The sequence below is a fragment of the Phalacrocorax aristotelis genome, chromosome 3, assembly GCF_949628215.1.
Source record: "Phalacrocorax aristotelis chromosome 3, bGulAri2.1, whole genome shotgun sequence".
In the NCBI taxonomy this organism is placed as follows: Eukaryota; Metazoa; Chordata; class Aves; order Suliformes; family Phalacrocoracidae; genus Phalacrocorax; species Phalacrocorax aristotelis.
In genome coordinates this window covers 20,893,241-20,910,012 of record NC_134278.1, presented here as the reverse complement: position 1 = coordinate 20,910,012, position 16,772 = coordinate 20,893,241, and the positions used below count along the sequence as shown (strand labels likewise).

Below are 16,772 nucleotides of genomic sequence, written 5' to 3'. Positions count from 1 at the left end.
AAATATAGCCAGCATGTGACTATGTCCCATTTTCTCGAACTGTGTATGAAATAGACGGATTTTGCATGCCTGAGTCCACTTTGTTCAGAGAAAACAGTTCAGTATTGGTTGTTATTTTATTGAGGGCCCAACTTCTTGACCACCAGCTCATACCAGATTGGATCTTCAAAACTCCTACCTTCTGGAGAAGGAAGGGATCGATACTGTTTTTCTTTGTTGTCCAATGTGACCTAGCATGGGTAGGTCCTTAGCTCTACAAAATTGTTCTGAGCTACCTCTACAAAATGCTCTGAGCTATTCATCCTGCCATGCTAGACAATATTTAAGACCAGTGTGAACTGGGAACTGCACAATGTGCTCAAAGCTGAGTGAGGTGGTGGTGGCTGTTGAGGCTGTAATTGATCTAGGCTTTACACAGTTTTAGTCTTAACCCTTCATAGGAAAATCTGTGGACTTTGACAGCACATAACCCTATGCCATTATCCTTTGTGTGAGCTAGAATCTGGCCATGCTTTTATGCAGGTCTTGCAGCAAGAAGAAAGACTTGACTCGCTTTCACAATGGTTGAATTCTTCTGTATGAACAATTCGTCCTCAGAAGACAGATGGGTCTTCCCATAATAGAACTAACTTGGAAATAATTTTAGAACACACCAGCATAAACAGCTATGGAATATGTCCCTAAATATACACACCTGAGTGATGAAGCAGTGAGGACACAATAGTATCAACAGAGATCACATCTGCCTTGGGCTACCCCAACTATGAAGACAAGCAGGACAGCATAAGCATAATGAGTACAGGCATGGTCAGTGCACAGCTCGGTTCCTTTCTCTTACAGCTAGGCTGTTCTTATCTCCACGAGTCATTCCTCTTGAGTCAAGAAGATGTCATTCAGATCAAAGAGCTACTTCACACAACTCAGAGACTCCTGCTGTGTAAACAGATGTATGTACTTTCTTGTCCATAGAGTAGTTATATAACTGTACACTATTTGACTATTATTTCCATTCATCATCTCACTGGTATATACGTTCTTGATGCCTCACCACCTTTGTGCAGCCCAAACGTGCACTAGGGTGACTCGCGGCATACAGACCAGAGGAGAAGGAAGCTGCTGTGCACAGAGTAATGGGCTGTGGGAAACCAGATTTGAAATAAAGGGCAAGACAGAGGGAATTCTGGAGGAACAGGAACAGTGATGAAATATGAGCAGTCTTGAGTAGCTGTGAGAAGCTCAAAGGTAATACAAACTATGAAAGCATGCGTGTCACTTGTGAAGGGGGGGATAATAAAGCAGTAGTCAGAACTGTGCAAACAAAGGAAGGTTTGGAAAAATTCATTTGTCTTAGGTTTAAAACTTCCTAATCCTTCAGTGATAGTAGTCATGCAAAACATATCATCAATGACGGTACTCATACAAGCTGTAAGACTACACTAGTTGAGTGTAATCACTGTTTTTCTTCTTTCTATGTTATCTGTGAAGTAGCTATTTTAATATCTGTGAGACAGTGCTATTCCCATTTTATTGATAAGGAACTGTGTCACAGAAAGACAAGAGCAGCCAGAAGATGTGAGCAAGGCAGGGAACTGAGCATAGATCTCCCATATTTGTTCTAATAAGTCTAACCATCATTATTGTCCTTCCGCAAAACCAATATGCTTGCCCTCATTTAAAATATTCCCCACTGACTCCACTGTAAAGCTTAGGCTGTCCTGGCATCTTTTTCCCAAATCTTTTATTGATCACGTGCTCTTCCAAGTTTCTTGCCAGGAAAAGAATGAGGCACTAAGATGACAAAGTGTAATGGAGTGAAAGAGCCAGAAGCAGTGCAAGAAGAGAGCAGTATTGTGAGGCTTCCAAGAAACTGTGCATTTTGAAAACATAGAAATTAAATACAATAATTAATCAATACAAAGTGAGTATTTCCCAGTGCTATCTAGTTTCCTTTCACATGGAACACCACTTTCACAAGAAGATGTTAGCTCAGTCCGTCTGGGAGCTGGCTACAATTTCTAGAGATATGTCAGAAGTGATGCAAGTTTTACAACTTATGGAGGACTGAAGTAAATCCACCACCTTCTGATATTTTAAATTCAAAATCAAATAATGATTAGGCCATCTTCAGCTATAGAACAACAAAAAATATGCAGATAAAATTATCCAGCCTGTGTTAAGCAAGATACGATACTAGATAAACCAGTGATCCCTTCTGGATTCAAATCTTGTTGAGTGTGCATGTGCAATAAGTAAACTGAATGGTATCCAGCACTGTACAGTTTCCGTAGATTGGTACTGCAGCATTTTTCTCCACAGGCTCTGTCCAAGTTATTACATTACATTAACAGTCTGTTGAGTGATGAAGAGATTAACCTGCCCAGCTGTTACCGGGATGTGTCTAGACGTCCCTCTGTAACACAAATAACCAGTAGGTCTCATTTCAGTGCTGTATTCTGCGGTTGCATCCATGCAACATCCCAAAAGTCAAGTTTCATCTAGCAGAATCTGTCTGGATTCAAGACTGATGATCAGATAAAATGTGATCAGCAATGGAGAGAGAAAGCAGAAATGCCTAAGTAGGAGCAGACATGGTAAGTATCTACCAGGACTAGAAAAGTTTGCCTGGAATAGAGTCAGGTCTTGAGTACCAGTCATAAGTACATCACTTCTGTTTCCTGTATTTGAAGTCCAAATTTTGAGCAAAGAAAACAAAATTTGTGCAATATTGTCCTAGAGCGAAGAGAGGCTCTGCTCTCAAATTTACAATGACATTTACATGAAAAGAGTTCTGATCAGTTCCCTACTGTCTGAAGGAAAATGAAGTGGCAGAGAGGAAAGAGAGAAAGAGCCAACGTTTAGCAGTAGTATTTGGAACAGGCATGCAAAGGCACAAGTGGTGGATGGCTGGAGGCACAGAAACTGAAAAAAGAGCTTGATGAGGGAGTTCTGGCTGGAGAGCCAGTGGAATGAGAAGGACATACAAAAGCCTGGGAATCCATCCCTGGAGGAATGATGGATGAAGACATACAGATGCCGACTGTGGAAAGGCACTGAAGGAGGTAAACAAGTACTTGGGCTATGCTCAGGGCGAAAAAAAAAGAACAACACAAGACATGAAGCCAGTGGGGCAGTGAGAACTAGAACTGTTTTGCTACAGACATGGGATTGGGATATACTCAGAGTTATAAAAGATGGAGAGAAAAGGGGTAGCAAAGGTCATTGAGAATTGAGCAGAGAATCAATAATGACTGAAAAACCCTTTGGGAACTTCTGGGAACCAAATTTCAGTTTCTCACGATTCCTGTGCTGTCCGTAAATATCTGTGGAGAACGATGGTAATGAAAAAAAGTCTCTTGTATCGTATTCCTCCAGCAGTAGTTTTCACAGAATATTATTCCACACATCTCCTTTAATAGAAGAATGGTACAACATGGTGTGGAGGGTTATAAGGTTCCAAGCATCTCAGAATTCAGATGGGGTTAAGATATTCTTATAGGTTTCTATTTTTAAAATGGTAAGTGTGTACTCTTTATCTTTCCCTCTGTCTCTCTGTCTCTCTCTCTTTCTCACTCAGACACTTTTTAAAAATAACTCTTTTAACATGACCAAATCAAGGACAAAGATGTCAGAAGTGCCAGGTTGCCTACCTAACCTAATTTTTCCCCATCTTGTGAATGGGCATCATGATGGAGACTAATGTCATGACTCATATACCATTTTTCCCAGAATACACCTGCCTCATACAGTGCACAAGATGGCCTTGCTTTAAGGATGAATCAGAGCTGTGTACTCAAGAAGATTCATTTGGTAAAGAATTTTGAAGAAATGCAGTTAAAAATGGGACAGCATTGCAAGATGGGAAAGAATGGTTAATGTAATTGGATGTTGGCCTAGAAAGTATGATTGTATCTTTTCTGGCCATAAAGTTCCCATTGTAGTAACACAAACCAGGTTTTTTACAGGTGGTCACTAAAAGTATATTCCTCATTTTCTGTGGGACTCACTGAGATGAGGCATTTGAATTTGCAGAAATGATGAGTGCTCAGAGACACAGCTGGAAACAGGAAGACCTGAGTCAGAAAAGTTCTATATAACAGTAAGGAGTCAAGCTTTTTGGACCTAAGCACCTCAGTCTGGTCTTGTAGATTAGTGGCACCTTTTGAACACAGTTTCGCTGGGCCACGGTTTCCCAGCGATAAAACAGAAATCACATTGTCTTCCAATCTCAGGGGCCTGCAGTGAAGGTAATTTAATGTTTGTTCATCACTTAGATGCCACACTGATGATGATGATGATGATGATAATAATAATAATAATAATAATAATAATAATAATAATAATGATATCTTCAGAGCAGGGCTTAAATACTCTGTAGCAAACAAGGTATGGGGCCACACACTGAAGAAATATCAAGAAAACAAAATATTGAACAGCTGCTTATTAAGTGACTATCATATAATCTGTGAATGGAATGAGGAAAAGGTCCTGTAAGAAAAATAATATGGGATCATGCAATTAAAGAAGTCTTCATAATGCATATGCATAGGGGAGATTAAATTAACTTGCCCTAACAAAGTTAATTCTGGCATGTATTAGCTTTTGAGAGTTTGGACTATTTAATGTCGATTTTCAACATATAATATGAAATAACAGAAGATCCTGCTGAGATCTGATTAAAAGACATATATTAACCATCTGTATTTTATTCATCTAGTTCTAAACAGAATTTACTTTCGCCTGTTGGAAATGCAATACTGGAATGAGTTATAACAACAGGAATATTGGAATGACTATTTAATTACCAACTATTCCTATTTTCTACAAAAAGTTTGGATTCAGGTTTTAGCCAAAATTTTCATTTAGCATCATAAACAGCAAAAGAGGCAGGTTAAAGTAGAGAGACCATCGTCTATGTAATATGCTACAGCACAGTAGTTTGTGCTGCTTACCATTGTCACTTGCATTAATTAAACTATGAGTTCAACAACAAATTTGTGACTGATTCTCACAAGTAAAGAGTATATTCAGTTTCTATTAACTTCAATGTGTTTCTCAGGACCCCAGAAAGTCAGACTGCTAACAAACATATAAAAAAAGAGGTGAAGAAGGGTGACCTTTAGTGAATACCCATCATCACAGAGTAACAGAGTTCCCCTGATGGGGTCTGTATAGATACAGGAAAACAACCTAAGTGAGACATTTGTCCTTTTCTACAAATTCTCCACGCCTTCTCACCAAAAGCTACTCCACTGGCTCTTCATTGTTGTGCTTGTTACTTTAAACAGACTGTCTGCAGTGTTGTAAGACTGTAAATAAGAACAGGGGAAAAAAAAGCACTGGCCCATTAAGCAAGCCAGGATTTTGCTGGATCTTGTTGTTTGAAAGTAAATGCTGACCCTTTCTGGTGGTTATTCCCTTTTATACAACTTTCTTGTTTACATTGAGAGTAAGTTTTATCTGGTAATATTCCCTGAAAAGAATCAGTTTGTTAATCTCTGGAAAAGAATTTAAGAAAATCACATAGACTCCATCTGACCCTGAAGGCTTTTCCCATAGGAATTAACCACTGGCTTTTTGCAAATCATCAACTACTCTTTAAGAAAGCACAGCTTCTTTGAACTTAGTAAAATGGATTTAAATATTAGGATATTTATAAATATCTGTAGAGGTAGAAGGAAATGCCCAGAAATGCAAGCTCACATTTAAAAGATTCCATTAAATACTTCAACAAATTATTTACTTAACCCATTTCAATTTTCAGACAGCTTGGACACATGATTTCCACGGCAACTTCTGTGCACACTCTTAGATGTCCACCTTTACCTAACACCTTCTAAAATCTGAACTTTAATTCAAATATTTTTGAAGTTTGGTATTCTATCAAATCTAGAAGAAGTTCTCTAACAAAAGAAACTATTAATAAAATATTTTAAAAATTGTATGGACAGGATAGTTTGGTTGCATATATATAATTTTTTTTTTTTTTGATGTATATATAGCTTACACCACTCCAGACAATTCAGGGATTGCAAAAGAGTGATATTAAGAATGAAAGCTGGAGATTAAATTTAGACATTTACATACTAGCACTGTCAAAACTTCCAATGTAGTCAGTGGATGACTAGTCAGTAAAGACAGTGCAGCCTCAAAAGAGATTCAGCAGACCAGTCACCTACCATCCCAATTCCGTTGACTAATAAGGGAGCAAGACACCTGAATGTAGACACCTGTATTTTGGCATCTTAACCTTGAAGAAAATACCACACCGAATTTTGAAACCAAGCCATCACTTTCAGGTTTTGTTATGCAGACTACTGGGAAAAACATGCTGAGACAAATAGCCAGTAGGACACTAAGACGTGGGGAGCCAAAACATACATATTTTTATCAGCCCTGTTCAAATACATACAAGACTAAGCCAAATCAAACCTTCACCTCCTCTTTTTCGTATGGATGAGAATTTTTGTTTGTGAAAACCACAGGCTCCTCATGTACATATGGGTAGATACATCTGCATATCTGATTAATTAAGTGGCTTACATGTGAAATATTCTGTTGTTTAAGAACGACTATGTCTCTTATATCAGCATATTGAATCAGAGATTGTATTTTGTGCTATGAGTTCATCCCTTGCTTTCATTTGCACTCAACGATATGACCCATCACATTTGTAATACAACGGTGACATATTTAATGTAAAATCTCAGTTTTAAAATATGCTTGCTTTTTTTTTTTTCCCCAGCATGCACTGCCTGGCTTACCATGGTTCAAAGGAATTACGTGCCTTGCTGATGAACAGACAGACTACATACAAGATTTTGCTTTTCTAATCTCTTATATAAAGAGCACTGTCATTTTGCACAGAGCCAGCTCAGTGGGTACTTCAGAACATGCACTGTATACACAGGGTCATAATCTTTGGAAGATTAAGTTCCTGTCTCTCCTTCATCATTTACTATATGTTATCTCTTAAAGTTTGGATTCCTCGGCTTTGCATTCATAATAAAATTTTATGATAAAGTGCTTGTTACCGTGGAAATACTTTTTCACCCTGAAAATTTTATCACATGATCATTTCTTTGGGTATCTACAAACTATAGCAATCATCATTCCTCTGCCATAATTACTATCCCTTATTTCTTAGCATCTTTTATATATCTTACACAATATACATTCAGCAGAAGATTTGCAAAGCAGCCTTTTGGCAGAAGGATTTCAAATTTAAATACAATATTTAGAAAGCAAATAAAATTTCACACCTGCTTTTTACCTCTTTTTCACCCCACCTTTGTATTTCAATTTCAGCCATACATTTTATTGCATTGATCTTATTTTACACACTAAACACACAGTACTGCCTATTTCAATGATCCTGACAATTTCACCCCACATTTTGCAAGTTCTGGTTCACTTAGCACAGTCCTGGTACTCCTGTCTTTAAAGTTAAATGCAGTTGCTTAACATAGCCATTTAGATCTGACTTCATCTGTAGCAAATTATCAAACAAACATGTTCTACAGCTATTAATCTATTTTTACCTTTAATAGCAAGATAAACTGATTTGCAACACACTTACGAAGCAATTTTTATTGCTTTTACACATATGAACCTATTATAAATGAAGACAGCTAAATACTATAACTCTGAAAGACCTGGAAAATGAGGTAGAGATATTTAGTCAACATTTGCATGTGATTCAACTTAATTTCATGTTTTCATCTGTGGAATTCATCATAGTTCTGCTCCCAGTTACCTTTGAAAAACATGCCATCTATTTAAGTGGCAAAATACAGATTTTGCCCGAACAGTATCACTACCTGAACACAGCTCTCTGTTGAGAGCAGAAATAGAACACTGGTCTTCTAACTTTAAGTTTCCTGCTTATTCTCAGACCGTTCTACAGACTGAATTTCTGAAGCCTGAGGGTTTTTTGCATTTATTTACTGAAGTACATTTGAGATTATTTTTGGCATCTTTACACTGGGTCATGAAACAGCATGTTTTGGCACCTGCTAGCCTCACTAGCAATCTGCTTACTCCAGGCTGTCATCCTTGTGCTACTCCTGGGTATGCATCTGACAAAAGTCTTGCAGGTTTGCTGGGATATGGAGTTTTGCAAACAATGGGAGAAGAGTGGCATATGAAAAAGCTGCATTGGTGTTTAGGTGTTCGAGATGGGTCTTTATTTGATAATTTTGTATTTTAAATATAAAATAAATAATGTTGTTCATTCCAGTACGTTCCATTTCATTGCTTATGGTTCATACTTAAAGCAGACATAACCAAAATAAAGCAGAGATCTTTTCTGCAAAACTCATTTGTTAGCATGTGGAAATATTAACTGTGGGGACTTTCAGGTACATTTCACTAACCACCTCATCTACTGGGGAGTTTAGTGAAACTCTGGCACTAACGGTAATAATTATGATGGGGAATCAATTTAAATTAGTCTACTAGCCTAAATTAATTGCAGAACTTCACTTCTTTGTCCGCTTGCAGAGATTTCAGACTGAGAAAAATGTATCTGGTTCTGAAATGGTTTACAAGGACCAATCAAAACCATGGTGAGATCCTGTACATACAGATTATTAGCAGAGGCTAGTAAAAGAAAATGGTGCCAGTGTGGGACCAGTGGAATAACTGATGATAGATGTATACAAATTACCTATTCACACAATAAAGACTACTCCGTTTTCACATCTTAAAATATTAAGTAGGAGAAGGCGGGGGTGTAATTTTTTTTTTCATTTATCACCTCATGACTATGACTATGAACATGCACCCCAAGGCAGTGAAACCAGGAGCTCTGAAGGAAAAGGTGTTTCCTGAAGAGTAGGATATTTTCCTCTGACTTTGAGCTCTGACTTAGTTCCTACAGACATGGAGTTCATTTCGCTTAACTTTAGATATATGCAATATAGGCATCAACATCTAAGCTGGTCCCTAGGTTTCCTTTATTCTCACTAGTAAGGAATATGCTATTCTACAGTCTGATTCATCTGACCTATTTAGATGTCTACCTTCCGACGAGATGAATCATCCCTAAAAGTGTCTATTTCTCTCCTTTGACTATAAAGGCAGCCTAGCCAAAGACAATTTAGATAAAAAAGACACCTACATTAGGACAGATAAAATCCACCCAGAAGCCAGGAAAGGGAGCACAACAAGAGTGAACGCTATTTTCAGCAATATTGAACTTCTGTATGATTTTGAAATAGAAATCCATCCACAAGGTCATCTGGGGACAATACTACTGAGAGCTACTGAGCAGCAATGCCCTGCCCTGTCCCAGACCACAGTGGAGCAGCTCCTTCTTGAAATGCGCAAGGTGACCATGAAATGGTAGTGTCTACTCCCTCTGCACCTTCCCAAAAATGTGTTTGGAAGAAAAGCAGGAACTTTTAGAGTACCCTTCCTTCTTCAAATTTTGTTTGCAATAATACTAATAATGACATACTACAGAGTCATAAACTGTATTTGTATAGAGAAAGGACTGCTGAGCTTAGAAGAAACTGCACATGCTTTGTCCTCCTGCCATGCTTTCAAAACCTTTTTTTAAAATAGTTTCTCATTATAGCTTTGATTGACTGGAAAACATGTACCTTCTGTTGACTTTAGCTACTTATTGAATAAGATTCTTCATAGGTTTTATCAAGCATATTCCTTTCCTTGGCATTCTTCAGTGCACTGAAGATGAATATATTGCTGTAGAAATGTACTGCTGTACCTCTTCTGTCTCAGTGTATGAAAGTATCTTATTAACAAGTAGGCTTGTTAATAAAAGCTTTATTCCTACTGTATAAAAAGCAGAGCTCTGACCTAACTTAACCATGATCCAAACCCTATTTGATCAATGAAGTCTTTCTCTTAACTCCACTTGGCTTTCAAATTAGTCTTCTGTGTCTTCCCTGGCTTCAGAAGAAATACTTCAGTTAGATATAGCACCTAAGCAATACATAGTCATTCATCGGAAGTGGAAAAAATAAAAATATGCATATATGCTAAGATTTATTTTTGCTCATGAAAATTTACAACCCAATATTCATAAAGACAAAGAATAATTTAAGATCAACAAACAAAGCTAAAAACTGCAAACTGGTCGAAATAAAGCCACATGATAATCCTCCTTCACAAAATGCTAGAGCAGTAAAAAGGGAGGGATTCAGCCTAAAGAAGATGTAATGATCTAGCAAAATTATTTTTTACCTCTTCTAATCCAATTACTCCAACACTTCCTAAGTCTTTGCTACAAAAATTATCAGCTTTATTATCATCAGATTTCTCTTAATAAATATTTTTACTCATGCCATGTATTCCCCTTGATATGGGATTGGGATTTATACATGTAGCTGCTACTGCAGTGAAGAGAGACTGTGCCCTTTGATACCGGGTTTAATTTGATTTTATATCCTAAACAATTTTCAGGATGATTTAGGGATTAGGCATTCTGGCAGGCTGAGCTATATATCCAATAAAACACAAGGATCTTTTTTTTTTTTTCCTGATTCTTATTGGTGATATGACCCTACCCTGGTGTTTTTAGCTTTAACATAACTGTTCTCTTTAGCATGCTAACATCAGCAACAGCCTGTGATCAATCACAGCTGGCGGGCCCATGCAATATAAACAACGATTCCTGTTCACATGAGCAGAGATGCTGCCTAGAAACTGCAGTTTAAAGAGCCTACTGCCTCATTTTTGAAACCACTTAAGTCTGGAGACAGACAAAGAGAAAGAAGCACAATTTTACGTGATGATTTCTACTACTTAAATTTACAGTGGTAATTTATAAACTGCAAATTTAGCAGCATGTGACATCTTGATTGATGAACTTAGCTTTTTTAGAAGGTCATATTAGGAAGACTTACCCTGCCAAGAGCTAACATGAACTTGTCATCATGACAGTATATTTGCAATACTCTGTCTGAACCAACATAAGGCATTACCTAGCTTTCTGCATCCCTGCCATTCCATCAATATCCTTGGATAAGAACAGTATGATAGAGAAGTATAGAGAATTCATTTCAGCTAATGAGGGACACTAAGATTTTTGGCTACTCAATTATTTAAGTGGTAACTAAGATACTGGAAACATGGAAGGACACCTGATTCTGCTTCAAAAGCAGAGAAAATACAGTCACAATCCCTGATCCTTACGTCTTGTTGAATTTTTGCTCAATATTTAGCTAAGCGTCTTGCAGGAAGTTTGTGGCATAGACAAAACCTGAACTCATCTTTCCCAGTGCTAAGCTAATTCTCTAATTACTGGACCAGACTTTTCTCATTCCCTGAGGCACTGTAGAACAAGCAGGAAGAATAAAAAGCTGGCTAAGAAGAATGTTGCATACCAGGGATTCTTACACTGCCTAATTAGGGTTGCTTTACTGTGTCTTTGCAACACTGTGGCAGGGCAAACTGAATAAAGCAGCAGGGATAAAGTGCCTTAAAATCCCTAATCCATGATATTGTCCTCTATCTGTCTGCATCCTAAAAGCGACCAAAGCATCCCCCAAAGATGTCAAATAATGATATTAAAAAATGCTTAAGATGCTGTATCTTTCATCAGGTCCATAATATATTACAAGATGGAGCTTAATATAGGGCCCAGAATGATGTTTCTATCTGTCATCAGCTGAAGCGAGCAATACTCATGAAGACCATTCACACACAGAAGGGAGCCTACATGAGGTTTTCAGGGGTTAGTTCCTAAGTTTCAAACTGATTCACTCATCTATAGTATGTACAGCTGTTTATATGTCAGCTGTGTCAGGTATCTGCAATATAAAGATAATAGTTAACAAAAAGTGTGTATCTGATATTCTGCTGCAGATACAAGATCAAGATTTAGATGCACGTTATGCAGGCAAAAAGAAAATAGCAAAAATCACACCAGCAGGGTTTAGTCTGCAAGGTTATGCCTTTGCAGAACTGCAAGAGTCGATAATAGAAGTTCTACATGTAAAATATCAAATGTAAAGAAGGCAAATATTTCAGATCAGATGCTGGGGCTGTGGGTAACTGCTTATGAGTTATCCCCCTCTGTGTTGGGGCAGGACTGATTTTATTTCCCCCCCTAGGCCCATGGTTCCTTAATTGTCTTGCACTGTGGAAGACTCTACAACAGAAAGACCCACTCATGAATCCATTTAATTTTCTCATGTACATTCCCTCACTTCTCAAAATTCAAAATTAAAATGATTTAGCAGACCACCAGAAAGGACTACACAGATGTCTCAGGATCCTAAACCACAGCACAGGAGTTCTATGACTTCAACCTGTCCAGCTGAGAATCCATTTAATCATGCCTTGCATATCCTCATCCCACCTTCACAGATTGTTTTACTGCTTTCTTCTTATTATACTTGCATTTCAAATTACTATTGCTTTTCACTGCGATATGCTGCATCTCATGAACTCATTACAGCAGATTGGCAAAAAATAAATCAGAGGTAAGTTTTTTCCTAAATTTAATCTTTTCCCTACAATAGCTTAATTACTATGTAATGTAATTAACTGATTCGTGTGTCATCTTATTTTGGTATAGAACTCCTGAGTCTAACTACATTTATAACTGCTGTCCATCATAAACAAAGGAACCAAGTCAGTAGACCAATATATTGTATATGTGTCTCTATCTTATAAATGATTCAGCTTTCAGATGGTTTTTTTCCTCCATTTCCTTTGAGGAGTGAGACCTATGACTATTAGCAGAGTTTACTGCCATAAAATAAGTATTCTGATCTTTAGAGAAATCATAGGGGATATGCAGGAAAGTAATAGCACAATTGTGTCCTGCTATATTAGTTAATAAAGGTCTGTAAAAAATGGTTCTCCAACAGCTACTCAGTGTGGAATCTGATACTGGACTTTTAAATTTCTGGGTAATGCATAGATTTTCCAAATAAGAATTCAGTAAAAGAAATAGGATGCAAAAAAATCTCTGTGATGAACACCAAGGCAACACTATCTATTTTCTCTATATTTGACATACATGGAATGAAAACATATCCAGCATTTTCAACAAGTTTGCAAGCAATGCTTAAGAAAAATGCAGTCTTCAAAACTGAAATGGGTTTTATTTTTACCAGCCTCTGAATTCAGTTCATCCACATTTTGTGCACTTACACACTCAGTTTATATGCTCATTTGTTTTTCATGCCAGCGTATGATAACTACAGTGATCACCTGGAGGTAGGATGACACTAGGGGAAGCCATACTTTATGGATAAATTTATATACAAAGAAACAAATAGCAAGTTTTCCAACTTACCTATCCTGCACCGCTGACTCTACTGTTACAGTTTAATGAAGTAGAATTTCCTTTTTATTTACAATTAACTAGCACTACCTTTCTGATTTCACAGTAAAAAGAATTCCAGTGCATCTTGGTCCAAAAGGATTCAGGCACTCATTCCTGCTCTGTGTAACTTCAGCAGCAAGAAAAATATATGCACCATCTAACTTAACTGCAAATGACTCTTTTAGCATGAATTGTCTGTTTAAAGATAATGCACAACAGAACTCTTAGCTGCATCCCAGAAGTCATGCAGCACCAGGCAGATAAGATCACAGTGGTTACCAGGAGTAGCAAATGGGAAAAGCACTACAGGAAATGAACTCTTGTCAATAATCTCAAGAGAGTGCTATATTTAGGTCAATTGTACCTGAAATCGTTTGGTGGGGTAATTGCTCTTTGGTCCAGACTCTGCTCTCTGAGCCTGTCAGAGTGCTTGCAGGTCCACTGGATTGGATTCACCAATTTTCTTCCAGATTCATTTTCTAAAGGAAAAAAAAAAGGGGGAAAAAAAGAAAAAAAAATACACTTTACCAAAGGATAGCGAGCTTACCAGGAACAGAGAAAATCACTCACATGTTATTTTAGCTTTTAAAAATCGGCTTTCAGTGAATGTATTTAATACAAAAACTTGTTCCAATAGCCAACTGATTTCCTCAGTTTTCTAGAATAGAAATTTATTCCATTATTCAGAGTTTTTATTTCACCCTGCAAAGAATTTCCATATCTGTTAAATATCTATGGTGATTTAGAGTGATCTTTTGCTTTTGCTGATCAGTGAATAATCAATGCAAAACTAGAATTGTTCTTAAATCCTATGATGCATCCCAGTGCAGCATTATTCAGGCTTTAATTTGGGTTGAGTCCTTGTCTGATAATACAGCTTATTGTTTAATAATTTAAGATGGCTTATGCATGCATTCAGAGGAATGTGATAAATTCAGTTTTAGGAATCCAATCTAATGAGCCACATACTGACCCTTTACAGCAGTTAGTTGGATTCATACAGGTATCAGAAAACAGCACCTAGTCCTTCTGTCTTATGATTTCCTAGAAGAATGTAATATTCTGCTTTGATAGCACAAAGTCTCCAGCAGTTCTATTCCTTCTTCACATTAAAGAGTCAGTATTAATAGGATGAATTTTAAAGGAAAAGCCTCCTCTAGCAGCTCTTCAGCATTCTACACAGGCAGATACAGCATCATATTTGTAGTCATTACTCAGTGCTTGTGACTAGTGTCTACCGTAATTAAAGAAAATGTCATGATGTAACTACACTGCTAAAGAATAGAAATGTACTTTTTATTTTTAAAAAATTACAAAGGGAATAAGATACTTTGCTGAAAGCTGCAGTAGGTGCATCAGTTATTTTAGCTATTGTTTCTTGCGTAAAACTTCAAATTCAAAGATACTCATTAAACTGAGTAGATGGCAATAACAGACGAAGTGTTAATGGGGCAGCAGTGGAGTGTGTCAGGAAAATGAAGAGACCCTGAGGGGCTCACCATGCTGTTTATGCTCAGCTAAATTCAGCAGCATTACCATAAATCCTCTAAAAGATACTGTATTCAATTTCTTATACGCTACTTTTCAGGCAAGAAAATATTCTACGAGATTAGAAAATGGGAACAAAAATAAGTTTTGAAACTATCTTCTATTAAACAACCCCTTGCATGTAAATACACTTAAGTATTATTATTTTTTGTAATTTTATAAAAACAAAGAGAGTGTCTTTTATTCTTCAAAATAATGTGGAAATCTAAGTGAAAATCTCTGAAATTGTACACAGGAACCAAGCCTTTAAAAAAAGGAATCATCATTTCTTTCATAAAATTCTTTTATAATTTAAGGATCAGGTTTCAATATCAATTTCTCACATACATAGTTCAACTGTCTAAAACAGAATTACGCATAAACCCAATAACTTTTCATCAGAGTCCAAAATTCTTGACTTTTAGTTTGTTTTTTTTTTATTCTAAGATGGCATTCTGAGGGAGTAAATTAATCTTAAGAAATATACATAAACCATTAATTCCAGTAATTTACTGCTTAAAAAGAAATATTTTATACACAGTTCTGCATGCATCTTCACGGTGACCTTAATGTGCCTTTTCTCTTCGATCTTAGAAAAAAGCCTTTCCTATGTAAGGAAAGATGGATTTATAGTTAAGGAGAAAATGGCCGTAACACACTGTGTAACTTCAATTATAAACTCAGCTGCAGGTAAGAAATAATTATTTACACAACAACGGTACCAACAAAACTGTGAAATGCTTCGTATAGCCCGTTTTTTCTATTTTTGTTTAAACGGTACATCGATATTCATCGTTCGGGAGCCGGGGCAGCGCTGCGGCAGGGGCGCCGCGCCCGCGGCACCGGGCTTCAGCACCAAGGCCAGCGGCCGGCACCGCCGGGGCCACCGGCCGCAAGCGCCCGCATCCCCGCCTCGCAGGAGCCATCAACTCCTCACGATAACCATAAATCCCCACTTTTCAAAATGAAAATATTTTTCTTTCTGGAGGTAGTGTAAATAACTGCATGCATTCTGTGTATCCTAACATGCTTCTGAATTTAAAATATGTTTAAAAATTAAAATAAGGGGGGGTTTCCTTTTTTGTCTCCCAATGACGTAGTGTTGAGGTCTACTTACAACTTTTGATTATTTGAAACAATGAGAATTAACAGATCTGAAGATGAATCAGTTGTTAAAACAGGTGAAGACAGAGCTAAGGGGCTGACAATGCTGGCTTCCACTACGCGCTCCTGAACCTCCATTTCAAATCTGAAAAGCTGATATCCAACAACACTCTGGTGTTTGTGGGGAATACTGTTTTGCATATACAAATCAAGTCTCCGCATGTGCAGTATCTATTCAGAGACCTACCTCAACATCAGCTTGGCAAATGTACATGCAGCCATAGGCAACTTGCTTGCCCCTGAGAATACTGGAAAAATAAAGTCCCCACAGTTTTCCATTAAAAGTCTGCTATCAATAAAAATGCTTTGTTTCAGAAAGCCAAACAAAGAATTTAATTACCCTTGCAGAAGCAGAAATATAGGGTACTTGTGACAGGCTAATGTGGAGACTCTCCTTACTGCTTAGCACCTGAGAAAAGCGTATTTAAAAGACAGATGAAACGACATGGCCTCTGCGATGCCATAAGCTACATACTTAGTATGAGAATGGCAAAACCACCTGGAAGGCATACTTTATCCTTATGAGCAGGAGATATTTGAGTAGCAGCCAATAAAATTCCCACAAAAAGGTTAAATCCTGACTGATGCTGAGAATCAGAAACTCCCACAGTTCATAACAAGCTCCCAGTTCTTACTATCCCTGAAGGTACAGAAGAAAAACTGAACCAGGAAAATAAAATAACAAGGAAACGTCCGGCTCTACCTCAGTCTCATGTAAATACCACCTGCCTTTAAGAGGCTGTGTACTTCCACTAGTCTAACTGAGTATTACAATGGGAGT

At 37.4% G+C, this 16,772-nt stretch overlaps 1 protein-coding gene across 1 annotated transcript in view; it reads right to left on the bottom strand.

Moving 5' to 3' along the window:
* MYT1L (myelin transcription factor 1 like) overlaps window positions 1-13,791 on the bottom strand; it is a 201,350-nt gene extending 187,559 nt beyond the window's left edge. Inside the window, exon 1 of the mRNA XM_075089723.1 lies at window positions 13,665-13,791. The gene's annotated coding sequence lies outside the window, so the exon portion shown is untranslated. The remainder of the gene's footprint in view (window positions 1-13,664) is intronic.
* Between the last annotated feature and the right edge of the window lie 2,981 nt (window positions 13,792-16,772).